The sequence below is a fragment of the Silene latifolia genome, unplaced genomic scaffold (assembly GCF_048544455.1).
Source record: "Silene latifolia isolate original U9 population unplaced genomic scaffold, ASM4854445v1 scaffold_57, whole genome shotgun sequence".
Classification (NCBI taxonomy): domain Eukaryota; kingdom Viridiplantae; phylum Streptophyta; class Magnoliopsida; order Caryophyllales; family Caryophyllaceae; genus Silene; species Silene latifolia.
Window position 1 is genome coordinate 2,805,242 of NW_027413480.1, and position 9,566 is coordinate 2,814,807.

Below are 9,566 nucleotides of genomic sequence, written 5' to 3' on the forward strand. Positions count from 1 at the left end.
ATGGTATTCGCAGTACGAATTCTCATCCCAGAACTTGGATTTCTTTTCTGGTTCGGGTGTAGGGCCTATGGGTTGAAGTTTACTCAGTTTCATCAACCTTTTTGGAGCATTGGAATATGTGTCCCCAAGATTTGTGAATTTCCTTGGTGGGGTACTCTTCTTAGATGGCTCGAGAAGATTAACTTCATCAGTTTTGCTAGCAGGGCCGTAAGAATGACTTGTTGAGCCTTGATATCCACGACCTACCGTTTTGGACAAGAGCCCTTTTCGGATGTCATCTTCGATCCTTGTTCCTAGTACGGTTAAGTCTTTGAAGGTCTTAATGTTTTGGTACCTCAAATGATTTTCATAGATGGGCTTGAGGTTGTCCACGAACTTCTCCACGAGGGTAGCTTCATCTGGACGTTCAACAAGTTGAGTACTAGTCTTCCTCCACCTACTTAGGAAGTCGGTGAAACCTTCTTTGTCATTTTGGGTAAGAACCTCTAAAGTGCGCATGTTGACTTGGATTTCAGCATTATCCGCGTATTGTTTGGCAAACTCAATTGCGGAATCATCCCAGGTAGCGATCTTCTTATGCTCTAGAGAATAGAACCATTGTTTTGGGATGGTGTCAAGAGATGAAAAAAGATCCTTAAGAACATCTCGGGTTTAATGCCTTTGATAGACATGTAATCCTTGAAAGCACGGATATGGTTCAAAGGGTTTTCATGCCCCTTGAATTTAGGGATATCTGTCACGTTGAAGTTGGTTGGCAACTTGGAAATCACGGCTTCATATTTACGATTATTTTCCCTATAAATGTCATCCCCTTTGAGATACATCAATTGTTCCTCCAACACTACTACAAAAATGATCAAAGAGAACGGTTGGTAACCGTTCTTATACGTAGTTTGGACCGTCCTGTGGCCAAGCGTTCTCTTTGATCTAAGAGAACGGTTGAAATTAAGTCAACCCGGTCTCTTTGTAACAACAATCAGAACGGTTGCTTTTTAGAACCGTTCTCTTTGATATATCAAAGAGAACGGTTGCGTATAAGAACCAGTCTCTTTGATAAGGCAGTTCTCTTTGTTAGAGTTTTAGATTTTTTGGCGCCTTAGTTCTACCTTTTCAAAGAGAACAGTTGTGATGGTACTAACCGTTCTCTTTGATCCTGTTATTTTTTAAAAAAAAAAATATTTCTATTTTTATCGTAACCCTACACGATTGAATCGTATAGTTCATAAGAATTAAACCTGTTACAATTCAGAAACTCCAGCAATTTTTACACAAGAAAAACCTTCCGATTAAATTTGAACCATTAGGAAAAATTCTATTGAAACAAAATACAAAATCGTATCATGTTGTTAAGAACCTACAAATATCGAAGATACGCTACCATGTGGAAAACATAAATAAAAATCCTTCAATCCTCATCACTCAGTCGCATCATAGCGCAAATAAATCGAACTTCAAAAATTAAAATCATCATCTGCAGAAAAATGAAGCTTGCATCAGTTTCTATAGCAGGACTCTCGTGAATATTTGATACCGGGTACATAATTAAAAGACTTAGTAGTGTGGAAAATGTTACCTGAGACAAAATAGGGATAGATGAATTGATGATGATGATGATGATTCAAGGATGAAGATAGAGTAGACGATGATTACTCAGAAGAAGTGAGAAAAAGTAACAAGGGACAATTGAAAAGAAGAGACAAATATACCACAACATAAGGACATCAGCTACACAGGCAGGCCATCTCCTTGGAATCTATTTACTCAATAATTTTCATTAATTCTATAAGTTTCTCTTCCAATATGCAAATCTTATCCTAATCTCTTACGGACAAAACTAATTCTCAATACGCATTACATTTACAACAATACACGCAATGAGTGATAGATACACAACAAATGGTTTTACAACATCTCGAGAGTAGTATTTCGTTGGAAAGCAACCGACTCAACTCTGTCCAAGCCACAACAAATGGCTATCCACTGCCTACAATCATTCTAAACGTACTTGTAAAAATGACAAAATTACTCTCAAATTAAATTTTAGAAGGTAAAAAAAAAGGATGACATACCATCTTCATTGAGCTTCCTTAGCAACTATGCTTAGTAGGTAGAGCATACATCCCAGCAGCAACAGCTTTTCTGATTGCCCAACCATGATATGGAGCAAATAATTTAGAATAAGCATTAGAAGCTGCATCTTTCACAGAGTCCCCCCCTGGAAACACCACAGTGTTTTCAGCAACAAATAGATACAAAATGGGGGGTAGGTATTGTCCTAAATGCATGCTGAGATGTAGCGCTTTTCCATCCCAACATCACTTCTAATAATAGCAGCTAACCCATGTCACTTAATGAGTTATTTGCATGCAAATTAGCCTAAGCGCCATTTCCAAGTAAACAACTAAACAAGACTAATTTAAGGTTGCAGTCTTGCAGAATAGTACCAAATAAATCCCCCCGAAGGATAGAATGTTAGCAGTTGGATAGTATGTTACCAGTTACCACTAAGTATGCTTAAGGTAGAAGTTGGAAAACACGGGTTAAGGATATTTATTATTAGCAATCAAATATTTTTAGAAACAAATGAACGTTGAAGGTATGGACATAAACAGCAATGACTAATTAATTAAATTGAAATTATTCAAGTGGAATATTATACCATGTAAAAGAGACAGAAGGATGTCAACGGAGGAGATGAGTCGCCGACAAACGCTCGTCGTGTGTTGTGGTTGTCGCATCCATTGTCGTCGTGGCTATCGTGCGTCGTGGATGCGTTGGATATGGACCGTCGCATCCAAAATGCTGCGTTGCATATGGACCGTTGGATATGGACCGTCGCATCCAAAATGCTAGTGGCAGAACTAGGAAAGTCATGATATCCAATTTTCGAGCAAAATCAAAGCCTATCGATGCGACGTCCCAAATCTGAAGAAATTCAACAAATATCTGAGTTGAATGTCTAAATCAAAAACTAGGAAAGATAGATTCAAAAATTAACATCAGGGACTCGGGTTGAGAAGTGACGTCACAAAAATACATCAACAAGTCACTTTTGGATATTAGCACTCGAATTTTAATCGGAATCTATTGACATATACAGAGTATCGAAGAAACCATATTGGGATGGATCAAAAATGAATTATCTGCATCATAACATAAACAACATTATCCTCTCATTAAACAAAATAAATAAATAAATAAGGTCAGCAAATTTAACCTTTCCAAGTCTACTTTTGCTTAACAAAATCAACATAAATCCAGCACAAAACAGTTAAATATACTGACAACCTTACTACTTAAAAGCAGGAAATAAAATCAATGTCGGCTCTCTTGTATAGAAACAAAATCGATATCGCTAAAGCTAAATCAACAAGCTAAAAGTCTGATTAATGGGAAGGAGTACCTCATAAAACAACTCCAGCCTCCGCTTCTGGCATCAATCAACCTTGAAGCCTTAGAGGAAACAAGATACAGAGGCCATTCAGATACTACTTAGCTAAGCAAGACTAAAACTTTGAATCACAAAAAATGCGAATGAGTAACGACCATTTAAATAACATAGAACTGAGAAAGTAATCATAGCCCTAATCGATACAAAAGAGAAGATATTTGAATTAATTCTCGGAATTTTGAACCAATTGCTCATTCAATCTCTTGGCTCTACTTATTTTTTTCACCCAAACACAATCTCTTCCAAAACTAATTACGAAAACACAAACAGTTTCAAAACTGCAGGTTTAAAACCCTCGAAAATGTAGACTAAAAATAAAAACACTAATAAACAACTAATTTCACCTGATGGAGCCTCCGAAACGCCTCTTCTCTTATCAATGCAAATGAAATAAACAATCAACTTAAATTGGGAACACAGGAAAATTAAACAATAATTTAATGAGATAATAACAACGAATATGATAATACAATAAGAGATGTCTATAATGCTTTTTGTAGTAGTGATAGTGGAGGAGGTGGTGGTGAGAATACCCAGAAAACTTAGTAAAAATATATGAATACGAAATTAGGGTTTGCGTAATTTTGCAATTAAAGTTTAAAAAACAATACAATCATCCAGTAAAGCATACAAATAGGTAGATATAATCAAATATTCCGTAATAATTAGTCAAATATACATTATATAACTCACTAATCGGACTCTATTAACCGAAAATTGAGATTTGAGATTTGGGGGAACACTCTTACATTCTATAATCAAATGCTTACGGAGCAATAAGGATGATGTTTGCGGTGGAGCAGGCTCATGTCGTCGGCATTGCCGCCTGTGGTTGGCCGGAGAGCAGGTTGCAGTGACTAGGAAATGATGAATGTATGAGGATATGAGTTGGGATGATTTTAATATATTGTTCTGTTTGCAAGAACTAGACTATCGTAAAGTGTAAACGGCGCTCTTTAGGGATTTAACAGAGAACGGCCAACGATAGGGACCGTGCTATTTGTTTTATCAAGGAGAACGGTTCTGGATATATAACCGGTCTCTTTTATATTTTAAGACGGTTGGTCAAACTTGACCGTTCTCTTTGTTAATGTACGAGAACGGTTCCAATAAACAACCGTTCTCTATTGAAATACTATATGCCCGCCCAAATTAAAAATAAAAAAAAGACCGGTTCCGTTTTCAACCGTTCTTAAAGGGGCGTTCTTGTAGCCTTAAATTGTAGTAGTGCAAGTATTGGAGTCATTTCTCAGCTGTAGTCATACCTATGGGAGGGCTTTCGTCCCCGAAGTTATTCACAAATTCATCAGACACTTCACTTTCTCGAGGAGGCATCCTCATTTCCACGGCATATATTCGGCCTTCGATTGTGTCAAGGCGATCATACACTTGGTCTTGAGTGACTTGGAGACGAGCTAGCGCGGCTAGGATTTGATCATTACCATTCTGGAGTTGGTTTAAGTTCACGTCGCTTATTTCAGGCATCTTGGAAACTGGATAAGAGATCGAAACCGAATCAAAACACGATCGACCAATTGGCTCATCTCGTCGGCGTGAGTTTTCTCATCCCCACGTTTCGAATCCCGATTGAGTCAAGCATACCATTGACGTTACACATTTCTGTTTCGTCAAAGAGCTTTCATCACTTTCGAGCACGAGGCTAGGGCACCCTCCTTACTATTTTGTTTGGATTGGTATCCCTCTTGCAAATCGGGGTTTGATTGCTTGGTGTGTAACCCACCCTTTTAAGCCAAAACCCGTGTCAGCATTATGCATAATATAATGAACTATGAGTGCTGATGTGCTACTTGATCATAAGTCCTTCCATGTCATTTATAAACTTTCAAAATCACCTTTTTACGCCGTTATGATGGCCATTTCAAACCTCGGTCTTTCGCCGATCGTTACACGCCTTTCTAGGCCGTCGTAATGACGATTTTCAAACCCGGTTTTTATAACCAATTCAACACGCCTTTCTAGGCCGTCGTAATGACGATTTTCAAACCCGGTTTTTATAACCATTTCAACACGCCTTTCTAGGCCATCGTAATGACGATTTTCAAACCCGGTTTTTATAACCATTTAAACACGCCTTTCTAGGCCGTCGTAATGACGATTTTCAAACCTGGTTTTATCACCATTTCAGACACGCCTTTCTAGGTCGTCGTAATGACGATTTTCAAACCCGGTTTTTTATAACTCGTTCAACACGCCTTTCTAGGCCGTCATAATGAAGATTTTCAAACTCGGTTTTTACAACCATTTTAAATCACCTTTTTACGCCGTTATAATCGCCACGTCTAGACACGGATTTTAACCCCTTTCGCACCGACAATGGCTCTTTCAAAACTCGAGAAAAGCACACACCCTTTTCTCGAGACACTTACGAGATCCCGAGGACCATACACCGTCCCCGAGACCTCTTCAAACATTTCAAACCCGATTTTCAAAACATACAATTTTGCATTTCAAAAACCGTCTTGGGAAACAGTACTTCGTTTTCCGAGCCGACTCAAACTCAAAACCGTCTTTTGCAAATAAACTTAAGCCAACCATTTCAACTGACCGACTTGCGGAGATATCTATCTTCAAAGCCGTCCCAAAAGCGACAAATGAATCTTTTTGAAAATTTATATTTTCGAAAACTTCAGTCCGCCATTCCAATTCCGCCTCGTGTCTATCGAGTCGAAGCAAACGTACTTATAGGTCTTTACTTATGAGTCGTCTCACCAAGAGACTCGTCCAATGGCGTCACGCCGCTACGTTGGACTCGTGTCCAAAGTTCGGTCAACACCGTCATGTCATAAATCGAGCCAGCACCGAGGTACCACACACGATCATCCTCGTCTTGTTGAGTTTGATCTTTGTCTCGTCCTTTGTGTTGTCTGCGCTCAATCTTTAAACCGTGTCGGATTGAGTTTTAATGTGAGCCGTTTTTCTGCCTCAGAACCATGGCCCCGTCTTCAACTTCGTCCAACAACAACAATGATAACAACATAGATGTCACAACTGCCCAGCTAGCCAGCCTACTCACTGCTCTTAAGGTCACTCTGGATCGTGTCGAGACCCGTATCGACACCCTGGAAAACAAGGAAGCTGGAGAACACAACACTCCGCCTTTGACCGAAACTGAGAAAAGGCTCAAGATCTTGGAAGAACAACTCCTAGCCCGGGGTAACAATATTCATCTTGAGAACAACCGAAGATTTGAACCTATTGGGGATCAACTACCCGACAACTTTACCTTGACTGATGTGCCCAAATTCAAGGGAGTGGAGGACCCGCTCAATCATATCCGAGCCTTCAAAGACTATATGACCATAAAAGGGGTCAAACAGGAACTTTTTGTTGGGAAATGTGTCCTCAACAATAGTGCGATCACATGATTTAAATATCATTATTAAATCTCATTACAAGAATACGGAAGGGATGATACATAATATATATATAGTCAACTGGTCCACACATATCGGTAATGATTGGCTGGCTAGAGTTTGACATTGCTGTCGTGCGACGGTGGTGATCAGTTGACCCCTTGAGGTCACACCTAAAGGACGATTCCCTTAATTGAAAAGGTTAATTAATTGTATACCGATACAGATTAATTAATTCCTTAAAATTGAACAAATTATTATAAAAGAGAGAATAATGACATCTTATTATAATGTGATTAAATGAGATTTCATTTAGTAATTTAAGAAGTTATATTACTAAAATTAATCGGTGTTTGCGAAACACGCGAGATGAGAATGATAAGTTAGTTATAATTACAAGATATTGTGAATTATACTAACTAGTAATTAAATGACCATTTTATGAGAAAGTAATTTTATATTACTAGTCAATTTGTTAAATATGATTTATTTAATTTATAAATGATATTTAATTTGTTAAATATGCATTTTAAATTAAAACAAGACATAAGACATGTCACATGTCACATGACATACAATTGTACAATTGACAAAAATAAAATGGACTCAATATTACAAGGAAAACCGTTTTATATGTAGTGAGTGGGTGTTGATGGTTTTTGTTATTTAAATAATAAAATAAACATCATGATAACACCTACTACTAGCTAGCTTTTCTTGTGAAGAACAAAAGCAAATTGGGAAGAAAAATTTGTCTACTCTATGCCCTCCCAACCGGTTTTCCATACACAACATTAGAGAGAAAATTTTCTCTAATTAATTCATTCTCACTTTTTATGAAAAACCTCCCTTCTCTCTCTTGTTCTTCACAAAACTCATTTTTGTGAATCTAATTTGTTTAAATCAAACACTAATAATTTTAAAAGTAGTATATGAGTATTAGTAATAGATTTTAAGGTAAACCACAATATAAACATCTAGTACATGTTAGTTTGTGGGATTAAGGGATAGTTTTGGGTGCAACTAATTGGAGGGCTTCTAATTTGAAGTCAAGTATGTTCATCCATTAATGGAAAGCTCAAGAACTAACAAGAAGGAGATCTTGTTGGTGCCCAATATGACCGAAATTATTATGGTGAGAAAATGTTTTCTTATCTTCTTTTATTAAAGTTTGCATGCATAAAATCCACCTTTAATTTTATGACAAATTAATTTTACATATATGAGTATGTTAGTATGTATATAAATCTACATTTCCTTCAATCGGTATCAAGAGCCACGGTTGTTTGCATGCAAATCGGTTAAAAGTTTTTCCGAGTTATAAGAATAACAAATAAAACTTGTAAAATTTGTGTTATTATGACATATCACGAAATTAATTAATGCATGTTAATATTTCTGGTCCTAAAATGTTTTAGGATATTTTGGTTAATTTTTCGGATTTTTATTGTTCATAATTTACAATAATGGCATTTAAATGTGATTTTATGAGTAAAAATGTCATTTTTGGTCTAAAATTAGCTATACTTCGAATTTTCCATTGATTTTTGGATATGTTGTCACATATATTATTTTGAGATAACCTGTAAATTTTCATAATTTTTGGACTTGTTATTCTCGAAAAATGAATTTTTCATTATTAAATTCGGATTTAAGTGAAAAATAGGTTAATATGAGTTAAATTTCGAATCTTGTCATAGAAAATTAATATGTTGTCACATGCAATTTTACAAGATGTGTGTAAAATAATTGGCTATAAAGAAGTCTTTTTGCATGATTTATGAATTTTTGAAGAAAAATAGCATAAATAGTGACATTATTAGTGGAAAATTAATAAAAACATAATCTATGACTTAGGAAAAACGTCTAATGTTGCATTTTATTATATTTTTCAGATCTAAAATTGAAAAGTTAATGAAAATAATTTTTCCATGTTTTTATGATTATTTTATTAAAAATCGATAAACCGCAACATTGTTTTTCCGGTAAATTTTCGAAATTTTTAACCTAAGATTTTGAACATTATGAGTGTCATGGAATTTTTTCCAGAATGTTCATGAATTTAAATTTCAAATTTTGAATTTATTTGAAATTTTGTGATTTATTTGAAGTTTAATGGCTTATTTTTGTATTTTTGGTCCATTTATGAACAATTTTGTAAATATGGGTTAATTATGGTCAAATTATTAGTGAAGACTAAATTTTGAGTCCTAAGAGGTTAGGGTAATTAACTTATGCATAAATATGAGTTTATGTATTTTTGTGATTATAAAATGTTGAAATCACGCAAATCCGTAAAAACCGAGTAATATACGATATTGGCAAATTAAAGGCGATTTAGCATAAAATTGAGCATGTTCATACATATTATAATGCTGCATTTTCTTTATGATTGTCATAATTTTAATTTATGTAATTTTTGAATTATGTAATTTTACTTAGTATGGCCTTAGTTTTTAATTGGTATTTCCCGAAATGTATGGGAATATCGATTCGGTTGTAATTTTTATTGTGATCTCGTATCACCGTTTTGTAATTTAATAGATTTATTTTATTTTAGTTACAAATGTATAATAGGAAATTATGTAATTTATTATGTAATTTTATTCATTAGGAGTTCCCAAAGACGGATTTCTTCAAGAATGGCGATACATAAAGACGGTGTTACCTCGAGATGCGTGAAACAACCGAAGTTCAAGGGACCAATGGAGTTGGTTTCCGAATATGTAATAGATAAATAG

General features: G+C 35.6%; 1 long non-coding RNA gene across 1 annotated transcript; it reads right to left on the minus strand.

The window, feature by feature from the left end:
* Positions 1-856: 856 nt before the first annotated feature.
* On the minus strand, positions 857-4,188 carry LOC141639814 (uncharacterized). The gene is made up of 3 exons (XR_012542676.1): positions 3,404-4,188; positions 2,660-2,925; positions 857-2,215 (listed from the first exon to the last, which is right to left on the minus strand). It is a non-coding gene; the product is annotated as an uncharacterized LOC141639814 (long non-coding RNA).
* Between the last annotated feature and the right edge of the window lie 5,378 nt (positions 4,189-9,566).